The sequence below is a fragment of the Solanum stenotomum genome, chromosome 3 (genome assembly GCF_019186545.1).
Source record: "Solanum stenotomum isolate F172 chromosome 3, ASM1918654v1, whole genome shotgun sequence".
NCBI lineage: Eukaryota > Viridiplantae > Streptophyta > Magnoliopsida > Solanales > Solanaceae > Solanum > Solanum stenotomum.
The window spans coordinates 17,170,732-17,179,735 of NC_064284.1; the positions used below are offsets into that span (position 1 = coordinate 17,170,732).

The window sequence follows — 9,004 nt, forward strand, 5'->3', positions numbered from 1 at the left end:
ATAAATTTAAAATAATATAAAATATTTTTTAATAACATAGACAAGTAGTAATATAATATAAAACTAAGAAATATGATACGGCTGTGAATTGAAAGTGGACAGTTTGGTTGTGCGTATGACATGTAGATGACTTTGTTAGAAGCGTCGGCTATGAGAATAGAAACAAAAGGCATGCGTCACATCATGTGGGCACCAATCCCCTTTTCTCTCCCCACTTCACATCTGGTTCGAGCGGCGGAGTTAGGTGGGACTTGATATATTCGGATGAATCTAATAAAATTTTTGTAAATTTTATATTTGTATTAAAAATTAATTGATGGTTCAATGATTAAAAAAAAAAAAGGGTCATATAAATATTTTCTAAGCTAAAGTTATACCTTAAATACTTGCGACGATGTCGTGGATAAGATTGTTCTTAATTTAATCATAAATTTAAGATTTGAATTTTGAATATTAAAAACATCTTTAATAAAAAGCTTCTTCTTCTAAATAAAGTTTCATATAGTGTAATTCAAAATAGTTAAACTTTAATATAAATATAAAATATTAAAATAAAAGCTAAATACATATCTAGATCAAAAATTCGATAACACATCGAAACAAAATTGATTGAATAATAAACATCTCTCAACTACCAAATCCTTATCTAACAACACATTAAACATAGATTGAAGATAGGTACTGCTCATTAAAAAGATAGTCCACTAAATCGGCAATACCGACCAAGATAAAGATAAATTCGGGACCCTTTCGATAATGGGAGTGTAATACTATAATTTTAAAGCTGTGTTCGGTAGGAAGGAATTTCTTTTAATTATACTTTTTATGGAAATTAAATATATGTATTTACATAATTAAGAACATATAATTTTAAAAAGGAATATTTTTCTCTTATTATGTAAGAGACAATTTGTGCTGAAGCATGCCGCTTCCGTTGACGTGTCTACTTCAGCGTGTTTTTTTTAAAAAAAACTTAAAAATTTATTTGTTTTATTCTACTTTAATTTAATTAGTGTATATTTTTTAAAAAATTATACAATCCGTTTTAGTCATGACTTTTAGTTTAAATTCAAGACTTCACGCTGAATCATGCAACTCTCCGTCAATGTGTCTGCTTCAGCGTGTTTCGGAATTTTCTTTTTAAAAAAATTACTTCTTTTGTTCTACTTTAATTTAATTAGTGTATAATTTTTTTTAAAATTATGAAATTTTAGTTTTAAATTCAAGACTTTACGCTGAATCATGCACCTCTCCGTCAATGTGTTTGCTTTAGCATGTTTCGGAAATTTCTTTAAAAAAAATTTACTTCTTTTGTTCTACTTTAATTTAATTAGTGTATAATTTTTTCCAAAATTATGAAATCCATTTTAGCTATGGACTTTAGTTTTAAATTCATATTCTTTAGTTATTGCTTTATTATTTTGAACGTCGATAATATTTGTTATATCTTGTAATTTCTATGAGTAAAAAAAATAACGATCGATGATGAAAACTATATTAATTTTGACATCTTAATGGATCTCTCCACAATAAATTTTTGCAACAAAAAGTAATTGACAACTTAAATAAAAATCATACTTATTAAAATTTGACTAGCTTTCTAAATTTTACCTATATCATATAAATTAAAATAAAAAAATATTAAGATATTGGGCCATACTAGCACAGACACCTATTTCTAGTAATTCTAGATAAGTGAGTTGTACATCATTAAAAAATTATATTTAATAAAAATAATTTAATTTAATTTTAAAAACCCCAATATTTTTTTAGCGGGGAATGAATAAACATGATATAATAAGGAGCGCACGGAGTACGTTATAACTTATAAGTAGTAGATAAAATATTATATAGTATAAGATTAAAAGGTGATAGAAACGTTGGTCATGTTAAAAAAAGATGCAACACGTTGACAAGGATTGAAAATTGGTCGGTATGATAAATAAAAGCAGTAAATTAAGGCGCCATTTAATCATATAGTATAATATAATAATAAATATATATTTCCCCCATGCATACGTAGCCCGTGAGCTCATTTATAACACCCTTCCATATTCCAACCCCACCTACAAATATTCTTTCAAAAACTTCCTCTCTCTTTTTGGAGTGTCGAAAATTAAATGCAAAAATGTTTTACTTGAAATTTCTCCAATATTAAAGATATTTTTAAATATATATTTATACTATTGAACTCTTTGCTCAAATGCTCATTCTTTATAGATAAAAAAAAAGGATTATTCTTGTCGTAAATATTAAACACTCTTCACTTCTACTCTTAAGCTTATGCGTTTGAATTATTAAACGAACGAAAAAGATGAGATCAGATAAAATAATAATAAAAGTCACTCTCAACTAANCCCCCATCCATACGTAGTCCGTGAGCTCATTTATAACACCCTTCCATATTCCAACCCCACCTACAAATATTCTTTCAAAAACTTCCTCTCTCTTTTTGGAGTGTCGAAAATTAAATGCAAAAATGTTTTACTTGAAATTTCTCCAATATTAAAGATTTTTTAAAATATATATATATATATATATACTATTGAACTCTTTGCTCAAATGCTCATTCTTTATAGATAAAAAAAGGATTATTCTTGTCGTAAACATTAAACACTCTTCACTTCTACTTTTAAGATTATGAGTTTGAATTATTAAACGAACAAAAAAGATGAGATCAGATAAAATAATAATAAAGGTCACTCTTAGCTAAATATGGGAAATTATTGTAAAGTTATCTTTCTCTATTTTGTCAATATAAAAGGTCACATTTTATAACAGTCCATGTGAATTTAAGTAATTAATCCAATAAGCAAAAACGAAAAAAAATTGACCCTCTCCAAACATGTTGACTCTTATACAATACTCGTAAAGCGTTATCAATAAGGTTTGTGGTGGAGTTGTAAGTATTTTATTCATCATTAATCAGATGTCTCAGGTTTGAGTCCACCTGGATACAAAGTTTCCTTTATTAGAAAACATTTTACCCCAATGTGAAATTTTCGACATTTAGTCAGGCTCTCATATGTATGAGTACCGAACACGTAATAACAATGTATTTTACTTTTTGGTGGTGGCTGGTGGAGGTCAACTTGTATGAAACACTGTGATAGAACTATATATGATGATATCATCCAATATGTCAACACTAGCACTAGTACAAACTATTTGACATGTTAAACACAGAAGACAAGGAAATAGGGTAAAACAGTTGAAAGAATCTGCGTACTGTTTCAGCATAACAAAGCAACCATATGCATGCATCTCCTTGAATAAAGAGAAAAAAAAAAAAGTATAGTATAGTCGTGGACTTTGTCTAAAATAAGTTGTTGCTTAAGAACAAGGCTACCCTATTCAATTCAAAAACATCTACTTTGTACTTAGGCCGGATACAAAGATTACGGTACGGACTCAGTCAAATTCAGTATCTTTGATATAGATTTTTGCATGTCCTATATAATATGTCGAAACTATTTATTTAAGCAAATAAATATTTTTTCAATTACACGATCGAATTTCGACAAAAAGGAGGGATGCAACACGAGGACTTCCCAGGGGGTCATCCATCCTAGTACTACTCTCGCCCAAGCACGCTTAGCTTCGGAGTTCTGATGGGATCCGATGCGTTAGTGCTGGTATGATCGCATCCATCATTCATAGCACTCTAAATTCTATTAGACACCTCCTTCCTCCCAATGCCCTAGCCTGCCCCCACCGTCCTAGCCTCCAAGCGCACCGACGCATGATGCCGCCCATCACGCCCATCACCAACGCCCCCATCACCTGTCCTAACGACGTCGTTTCTGCAATAAATAAATAAATTTAAATTTTAATTTTGTTTTTGCGACTCGCTATACTTCACATTCTTTTATTTTTCCTACTCATGTGGTAATGTTTTTCTCTCTATTTACAGCTTTACTCAATTAATAACACAACCTCCTAAGGTCCCCCACGTTAGATAATTCTATAGATTCTGTCTTCTTTATGTTTCTTCATTGTTCTTTTAGTTTCTTTTCTCTCTTTCAAAGTATTTGGTGTCATCTATTTGCTTGGGTGAATTCAAGTATTGGGTGTACGAATAAAGTCTTATATTTGTTCTTTATATATAAGGCGTAGAGAAACATTTTTAATAATACAAGAGTTTTTAGAAGAAAATTGTGTATGCATGAGCATAAAACATTATATATGCCACGTTGTGTTAATAATATATCTGAACTATTTTATCCCAACACAGAAATGATACGATTCAAATTATATATATGTCAATGAAATAATTGACAAGAAAACCAAGTTAATTTAGTAGGCATTTGACATATATATATTCATAAAACGAATACGAAGTATATGATTTATTAATTTGACGTGTTATGTATTTCAATACGTTATTTATAGATTATGAACTATGATTTATTCATTTGGTAAGATTAGATAAGACTTTGAGAAATTTGAATAGTTTTCACAAGTTATGAAAAGTACGTACTTACCAGAAAACACTATCAATAATTTAAAAAATTTAAATTATATGTTCAAATAAAATTTTAACTTCAAATCGACCTAATTTTAAGCTAATATTTTATCATGATAATCATATCCGAATGAGTTCTAAATAAATTATATATCGACACGTGTAAATATTTCAAGACCCACAAGAGCCTACTAATAGTATAGAGACATAAAGAATCTGAAATGTCAAGGCAAGCATAATTTATGGTTCAACTATTTTTTTTTCTGTTCATTAATTCTGCCAATTACAACCCAATAATTAAAAAAAATTAATGCCCTAATTGCTATGGATGTAGAGAGTTTACCAATATCTTACTTTTTGCCGACCTATTATATTTTTCATTAATCTCAAAATATTTATTGTATTTTTTTATCTATACATCATTTAATAAATTTAAATTAAGAATGATTATATTATTTATGTGTCATAATTAAGATATTTATAATCATTAAAGATAATTATTACTAAGAATACATAAAATGAATATAAAAAATATATTTTTAACTTTCAAAATGATAAATATTTTGAGACTGAGGGAGTATGTTGACGCATAAATCCATTTTAGTATAAACATAATATTATCGCTTACTATATTACTGATAAATATATAAAGTCTGCTTAAATTTGACTTATAGCTTGTCCTTTGAATAGGCTTTGGCAGTCAATAAGGACCTTTTTAAAAAATAATAATAATAATAATATTTTGAATTTTATAAATATCACGTAATTTTATTTATCAAAACTTAGAAAAATAGAAGAAGATAACTAATAATTTTATTTGAATCTCAATCTCCAACGATTTTAGTTTACACTCATTTTATTGATCAAGAGGCCATGACTATAACACCGAATCACTTTTAATTAAGAAAAAATTACATAAATACACAACTTAAGATATTATAATTTTTAAAATTTTCTACCATTTTAAAAAATTACAAAAGTCATCTCTCAGATACATCCCTATCCTCTCTCAAATACATCCATGTTCCCTCTCAAATATATCCCTCTCCTTTCGGATACATTCCTATCCCTTCTCAAATACATCCCTCGCGAGAATTCTAGAAAAATTGTTGTAGCACACTTCAAAAAAGAGGAAGAATTTCTTCACCAAGAAAACATGAAAACTTCGTACTTTGACTTTACCAATTAACAATAGTAAAATTGATAGTTGTAGTCAATAACCATGCTTCAATTTAAGGTCCTTTAGTCCTCAATTTAAAAAGTATTTTTAGGGGGAAATTATTTTATATTTTACTTCTGAAAAAACAATTTTACTACTCTTCGAAAACACTTATTTACCCTAAAAAATTGATCAAACGTCAAAATAATATTTTTAATCTTCTAAAAGCTTGATCAAACAAACTACTCTGATTATAAAACACAATAATAGCAAATGAATACAAGGACATTAGTAATAATACTGCTGTAAAGTGGAGTATGAATATGTATGATGAATATAAAGAAAAAGGTCTGAAATGACATATTTTTTGTACATAATGTTTTGTCTGATTAACACATGAATAAAGAGAATGGTAAAGTTTTTTTTATGTATGATTAATTAAGAACATATTTGTTGGACAATAATTGAATATTGCACCTAACCTAGGATTCTACTAGTTGGAAACATGTGTTTAGAACATGAAATGTAATTATTTTGTAGGAGACATATTAAGATGGACAAGACTTCTTTGCATAATACTTTGCTTGTTGGAGTGTTTTGCTAAAAATAACTAGTAATAGTGTTGGTTGACATCTCATGGTTGATTGTAGTATACTAATTTTAGTATCAAATCCAATATAAAATCATATAATGTTTGATTAGTTGAATAACAAAAAATTATTACTTCATCCATAATATTTGACTATATAAAAATTAAAATTTTAAAAAGAAAACTTAAAGTTTCGAAATCTATGGTGTAAAACATTTCTTGATCATGTGTGGCGTTAAATTATTTTATTAAGAACAAAATGAGAATTTTAAAGCTAAATAATTTTAGACAGACTAATAAGGAAACTGGGTTACTTAAATAGAGACAAAAGGAATATATATATTTTTAAAAAAAATTCCACCTAGTATTCCCTGAATTAGGATCCTGACTAATTCGGGGAAATGCACAAATACTTGATTTTATGGTCGTCATTTGAATTATACTTGAAGTTCAAAGTTTTACAAGTGTACCTGCTTCAGACACAACTTTAGACGTACACGACTGAAGTAGAAGATTCGTGTTTGAATTCAGACGTTATGTCTGAAGTATGACTTTGAAAAGACCCAGCATCAATATTTTTGTTTGAACTTTGATATGGCTTTGCAAAATTCAAATTTCAAACAATTTTTTTTACTGAAGTTATTATGGTCTCGAAAAGGTCTAATTTTAGACATTTATTTACTGAATTTATGTATTTGGCAAAACCAAACTTCAAACATTTTGACATGAGGTCAAAGCATAGAGTTACCCCAACTTCATATACATATAATTGAAATTCAAAGAACTAACAAAAGCAAATAAGTAAAAAAAAGAGAGAGAGAGAGAGAGAAAAGGGCTTAATGTAAGTTGATTTTCTATCTCTATAATCTTTGCGTATTTGTTTTTCACCAAAATGTGAATAGTGCACGCAACATTTATTTTAGGTATATGATTATTTTTTAGATATAAATATGAACTTTACGTCTTTGATTTAATTATAAATGATTATCAATTTAAGCTTCATGTACGGTGATGTCGGCAAAGGAGTAGAATTGTAAGCTTGTCAAAAGTGGTCATCAATTTATTTTTTTTTTTTTAAAAAAAGGGTACAACTTAAATGACAACATCTAAATATGATGTTTCGTAAATTTTTTATGAGTACTAATTCAAATTTTCATCACATAAACTTCATTAAAAATAAGATCATTTAAAAGGGAAGTGCTCTCTAACAAATATATAAAAGTCATAAAAATAATAAAATATATAAAATGTAGTGAAATATTTTAAACACAAAATCCTCATACGAATTACAACAAAGAGAAAATTTACAAAAAAAAAAAAGAAAGAAAGTGATAAAAGCATATAAAAGATGCGAGGAAAGTTTGCTACAATCGCTTATTTTATATAAAAAAAAATTCAATATAATTCATAAAATATCATCAAAAAATTTAAGTCGCTGAAGTAACAAATCCTCATATGAATTAAACTAGAGAGAAATTAATTACGTCGAAAAAAAAATCATATAAGAGGTGAGAAGACGGTTGCTACGAGTGCATACCGTTTAAATATACTTTTAAACTATTTAAAATTAAGCAGATATGTCTTTTGTTAATAGTTCAGTTTCTTTATCATTTTAGTTAAAATATGTTTTTAGTTTTCTTGGAGCCCTGACCAATTAATCTAATTAGATGATTTATAAGAGAGAAAAAAAGTCAAATATATCCAAGTAGGAAAATTAAACATACATGTCTTTTGTTAATATTTGAACGATAAACACATATGTCATCCAAATAATTATTAACGAATGACATGTTGGCTACTAATCCAATGGTCATTTTCCATAAAATCAAAAGTCTTTACATTAATTAGCAAACTAGTACTACTAATTAATTGGAGTTACCATCGAAGGATGTGGTGCAGTGGATGATATTGTTTCTCCCTTATCCAGATATCTCGAGTTTGAGCCGTAGATATGAAATTTTTTTTGGTAGGGAACACTTCCTTAGGGGCTTACGCGGTGCGAATTTGGAATAGTCAAACTCTAATGAAAGAATCAAACATCGAATAGGAAATAAAATTAAATTAGTTGTAGACTACCAGTGACCCTACCTTTTGAAAACTTTATATTGTTGTTGCCTTGTTGGGTTATTGTCTGTACTAAAGGCTTCAAATTGAAATGATATGGTCGGTAATCAATTTGATTACAAGTAAAATTGAAAAATTAGTGGTAACATAAGTGTACTTAGACAATGTAATCAATGGCATTTTGTGTATGGTAAAATGGAAACAAGACAAACTTGCTTTTTTGACTTTGTAATTAACCATCTTTGTCTTTTACGTCAAAGATCAGACACAGCCAAATTAGGCTTTAATTCTAGGATTAGTCCATTTGAGTAATAATTATAAACCCCACTACTTATCTTAATCCTATCGACTATCTTTTCTATTAAAAAATTGATTTCAATTCACTAAGCAATCAAATATAACCATTAAAAACAAAAACAGTTTACTCCAATAATTAATTTTTGAATAAAAAGCAAACTTGTCATCAGATGATTTTTAATTACGCGATAATTTTTTGCATCTTGTAATATATATTAGTATAAATATTAAAACCGTGTGTGCATCACATTGTGGACTATACATGATGAAAAGTTATTGACAATAAGTCGATAAAAGTGGGACAATTTTGAAGAGAAGATAATTAAATTTTAAAGATAAGATAAGCTAGCTAGGTTTGTCGACCTAACTAGGCATTAATAATTCATTACCCCAAAATAAAGTGAACCGTAAATCATGACACATAAGTGTT

General features: G+C 27.9%; 1 non-coding gene across 1 annotated transcript; it reads right to left on the reverse strand.

Moving 5' to 3' along the window:
- Positions 1–3,530: 3,530 nt before the first annotated feature.
- LOC125861072 (5S ribosomal RNA) lies at positions 3,531–3,649 on the reverse strand. The gene has a single exon (XR_007445938.1). It is a non-coding gene; the product is annotated as a 5S ribosomal RNA (ribosomal RNA).
- Between the last annotated feature and the right edge of the window lie 5,355 nt (positions 3,650–9,004).